The sequence below is a fragment of the Mastomys coucha genome, unplaced genomic scaffold (genome assembly GCF_008632895.1).
Source record: "Mastomys coucha isolate ucsf_1 unplaced genomic scaffold, UCSF_Mcou_1 pScaffold15, whole genome shotgun sequence".
NCBI lineage: Eukaryota > Metazoa > Chordata > Mammalia > Rodentia > Muridae > Mastomys > Mastomys coucha.
This window is the reverse complement of record NW_022196897.1, coordinates 111,970,577-111,975,822: the sequence shown is the minus strand read 5'-3', so window position 1 is coordinate 111,975,822 and position 5,246 is coordinate 111,970,577. Positions and strand designations below refer to the sequence as shown.

General features: G+C 40.1%; 1 protein-coding gene across 4 annotated transcripts in view; it reads left to right on the top strand.

Moving 5' to 3' along the window:
- The window catches only part of Atp8b4 (ATPase phospholipid transporting 8B4 (putative)), a 167,096-nt gene that overhangs the window by 74,900 nt on the left and 86,950 nt on the right, over nt 1-5,246 (top strand). The gene's annotated exons all lie outside the window — the stretch shown is intronic.

Genomic DNA, 5,246 nt, shown 5'->3' with positions numbered 1-5,246 from the left:
CCCTTCCCTTCCTTTCCCTTCCCTTCCTGTCCCTTTTCTTTCCTTTTCAGTTGGTAGAAGAACATAAAAGTCTTCAGCACTGATGTCTGTCATTTGTGCTCATGTTAAAGGCAAGCATGGCTTTATCAAGCCACCACCTAGCACATCCTCATGTCTTCTTTTGTGGGTCTCATTCCCTCCTGCCCACAGTAACCTTTTGGTAACCTTTTGCCTCCTGGAGCTCAGCACAGACTTGTTGAGGGTAAACAAGTTAGAATTTAAGTTCCAGTCCTAGGTCTGGCCTTTCTTTCATCCAAAGTCTCTGTAACAAAATCAAGAACTTAGACAATGATTCCTGAAGACAGAGCTCCTATATTTTGCATAGGGACACAATGTCTTGAAACCGATAGGCAGTCAATGAGAATCACCAAGTTATAGTCACCAATCACTAGCCATATATTTTAGACCATGGTTTTATCATCATCATCATCATCATCACCATCACCATCACCACCACCACCACCACCACCACCATCCTCACCACTGCATTCAACCCAGGCCCACCTCTTCAGTAGGCCCTTCCTTCTACATGTTTCTGGCTGTATCTTGTGCTAACATTATTTTAAGATTCATGGAAGGTCTCTAGATGCCACCTCTTCTAGATAGCTGCATTTTATGGTACCATGGCTACAAAGAAATTCCTTTAAAAGTTAAAGAAAGAGACACTAATTGTAGAGTTTTTCATATCATGTACAACTGAGGAAGAGCGAGGCTTTTCCGCCATCCCTCAATAGTCCTTTGCATTACTAACTTGCAAGTTTGGTTTTGGATATCATTCTTTTCCATATAGGCTGGCTTGACTTTTTGGAATCTTATGGACTTAAGACCACCTTTCTGAAGTAAACTCTTTGGAGTTTACTGAGAAATACTGAAGATAAAGTGTCTTGGCAGTGCCCCTTGAGTTAAAAGTCAGAAGTTTATAGGAATCTTCTCCAACACACATTTCAGAATATATATATGGTCTATGCTTGGCATTTGCTTGTAAATTCTGCCTGGATTATGTTAATATTTTAATCTCTCTTAATGACTGTTGTTGTAGTAAATGTTTATAGAAAAATATTCTTCCAAATTAAGATTTAATTTAGAGGAGTAGCCAGGAAACTTTGAATAGCCCAAGAAATATTTTGATTATAATAAAACAAATTAAAAATTTTCTAATGAAGTAATTTTTTCAATGAAATGTTACTGTTATGTAAATCCAAGAAAAGTAAATTGTATTCACAAATCAAAATTCTTCTTAAAATATTGTGTTGACTATTTATAGAGCCCTAAAAAGGCAATCTAAATATAACTTGCCATTACTCATTTCTTCCCTGGCAGAACTGTACCTTTATATCTTCATCAGCCTATAGTGAAGGATAAATCTAAGAGTTTTAGTTTTCTTAACCATTAGGAAGCATAAAGTGCTTTCCTTCCTTTACATAGATTTGGGGGTAGGTAGCCTAGACTACAATGCTTTTATAAGCAACCCTGCACTCTCAGTGGTGTGAACACAGTAAAATTAATTTCATGATCATGTTAGTGCTAATGTAGGTGGGGTAGATGACCTCATTTTGTAGACGTGGAACTTGGACTAAGGGTGAAGGCGAGATGAAGGAGACACAGTACCTCTACCCACTTTTCCTTTGGTATTGCATGAGCGCTGATGTTGCAGTAAGGAATATTAGGAAATGACAAATGTGGTTGTTTATTGAGGGGTTCCTGACATGGCCACCTGGCCTGCCATACCTGCAACATCTAATCCTGGCATCTCAAAGTTTTCACAGAGAAAATGATAAGTCCTTTGGAAGCCCAGCCTCCAGTGTCAAGGAACCCACAGGGAGCTCCTGCCTCTTCAGGTCAGAGGCCACGTCTCCTTTTTCCACTGGCATCCTAACACTGCTTCTCAGTATCTGTACAGTGTACCTGACAACTACTCAGGCCAGAGACCATGTTTCCATTGCCTCCTGTTCTTTAATCCTACTATCTTAAGACCCATACCTGCCACCCAGGCACATCCTCTTGGCAAATTCAAATAAGTACCTGGCAGTGAGGTCAGAAGTCACAGCGTGACTTAGCCTAGCTAGGATCACTTCAGATGCCTCACATGTAAATCAGGACTGAGGAACCCCCACTAAACTTCAAACCTCACTCAGCTGATCTAGAACCAGCTATGCTCCGGTCACAGCAAGCAGAGACTTAAACATCCACTCAATACAATGGCATCAGAGACCCACACCCAAGGCTGAAGCTGATGAAAGATGTGCAAACCAACATAAAAACCAAGATTAGGCTGAGAAGTGACTCAATGGGTAAAGTGCTTGTAGCATGAACATGACTGGGGTTTAGATCCCCAGAATCCACATAAAATTCAGATGGGAGTGGTGGCCCACCTCAATCCCAGCATGTAGGAAGCAGGGACAAGGAATTCTGTGAGCAAGCTGGCCAGCCAGATGACCTAAGATAGCAAGTTCTAGGTTCAGCAAGGTTCAAGCCTCAGTATACAAGTATTCATGAACACAAACATGTACCTGCACATATGCGAGCACACATACACTCACTCACAGCACACATACATGGTCCCAAATGAATGCTATCTGGACAAAACTCCAGAAAAATAATTGAAAAATACATATATTCAAAGAATGTCACAGAGGGCATGGACAAATTCCTGTAGAGATTTACAGAAGTCAGTGATAAAGTGCTGAATGAATTCCAGAAGTATACACACAAATATATGCTAAAGTCAAGAAGTCAATTTGGGGTATGAGGATTAAATTCAGTGAAGAGATAGAATTGCTGAAGAGAACTCAAAATGAAATTAAGCTGGAAATGAAGAATTCCACAAGTGAAAGAGAGTGCAGTAGAAGCCCCATGAAGGCATCGTACAGAGGTGGAACATCAGACCTCAATCTATCACTGGAATTGGCTTATCCAATCAGAGAAAGTGAATGCTTAGCACCCGGAAGTTGGCAGAACAGCATAGACTATCACCATCAATCACTCTTGGCAGACTATTGCCATCACTGTTGGCTGACTATCACCATCATTGTTCACTGACTATCGTCATTACTCTTGGCTAACTATTGCCATCACTGTTGGTCGACTATCTCATCATTGTTCATTGACTATCCCATTACTGTTGGTTGACTGTCACCATTATTCTTGGTTGCTCATCAGAACCAGACAGTAACACTCTAGAGCTGAAGACACCTCATAGACTTGTTTATAGAACACAGAACAATAAAGCTGGAATTGAGAAGGAAGTTTCCTCCCTCTGGCTCATGTTCAAAGCACTAGAAGGTACCAGAAGGTGTTGGAAGCTACTGTGCAGCATATTCAGGGAGACAGATCATCAATGATCTTACCCAGCTGTAGATTATGTATACAACAATACTTATCTGTGCAGAAACACATGTCCACTGGTATGAGGGTATTCTGGGGGTTATCAACCACTTTTGAATGAATCTGAGATCCTGCTTCATTGGAAGGAATACATACTTGGTAGTCTAAAATTGGCTAAAAGCTAGGGAGATCATCAGCTGTAGAGTGAATCTTCTACTGAAGCTTTGGTAATTGGATGTATAGTTAAACCACTGTTTGCATTGGTGACTGTCAAAGCTGGGACTTGCAACAGATCAAGGTGCTGAGAATAAGTGACTATTAAGTGCTCAGCCCTAAACAGGACATATTTATTGCCACCTTCAAATCCCAGGAGCATTGTGAAGAGAGGGTGGAGAGATTGTAAGAGTCAGAGGCTGGGAGGAATTCTGTGAAACACTATCTTTTGGAAAGGAGCTGGCTGTTTCAAACATGAAGAGACTACCTGCACAGTACCTGTAGGCACACAGGAAAGGAAAACAGAAAGGGGATAATCAGGAAGAAAGGGTTAATAGGAGTATTAAAGGAATAAGAGAGGGTTTGGGGGTGTGAGTAGAATCATGATTCCTTGCATACAGGTACAAAATGGCCCAAAATAGTACATTAACATAAAAGAGAAATCAATAAATTTCAAGGTTTCTTCGGGTGACTAAAAAGACTTCCATATGTCATTGAATAAAAACCCAATGTTTCATCTTTCAGCTTACATTAAGAGTATGACGTTAGCATTACATATTTTTGGAAATATCCTGCTCAGCTTTGGAAAGTTGAAACAGATATTACCTGTGTGTGAGGCAGATCCTTGCTCATGCTGTGCTGCATATTTAAGTACATACATACAACATACACACACACACACACACACACACACACACACACACACACACACAAACACACTGCTTGTGACTTCTGAGTACATCTATCACACTATTTTTTATTTCTAGTTACTTTGTGTTTCTTTTTCTTCTAATATTTTCCAAACTATGTTAGCATCAAGCCACCATCTTCTGCCCCAATAGTGTAACTGCACATCTACTGTTCAAAGTATTAGAAAATCAGAATTTCTACTCCTGTTCTTGGAGAAGTCCCCACTGGGGCAGCGAGTTCAGGACTTCTAGTCAACCTGCAATCAAAGTTGAGGTGTGTTGGGCTTCAGGATGCTACTGACAATTCTTGTATATATGTTTATTTCTGTACCCAGGGATATTTATGAGTTCATGTCCATTCATTCTCTTGTTTATGTATTTGTTTGGCAAATGCATATTTCATACAATGCTAAAGAGTCTGTGTGGAGACAGTGGTTAATAGGACACAGGTCTTTCATTCACAGAGCTTAAAGTCACCAAAGAAGATAGACACTAGGTCTCTTCTCAAAGAAGCCTTTAACTGGGTGATTGCTAATGTTCTCAGGCCCTGAACATGATGTTGATACAGGAACAAGCACTCACTGTATATTGTAAGTTATCTTTGCAAATACATAAACCTTTGATGCATTTGTGAGACTGGCATATGTGTACGTGGGCAGATATGTGTGTCTGTGTATGTGGGCATGTGTGTTTGCATATGTGTGTATGTAGGTGTGCATGCAGGTAAGTGTGCTTTTGTGTTTGTGTGTGCATTGGGTGTCTTTCTCTATTGCTCTCATGTTTTTGAGGAGAGTCTCTTAACTAAACCTACCCAATGAACCACAAGAGTGTTGGTCTCTATTTCCCAAAGCAGGGATTACACAGTCACATGCTCCCATGCCTAATTTATTTATTTATTTACTTATTTATTTATTTAGATATTTTCTTTATTTACATGTAAATCTCTCCTTTCCCAGTTTCCCCTCCAAAAAACAAACAAAC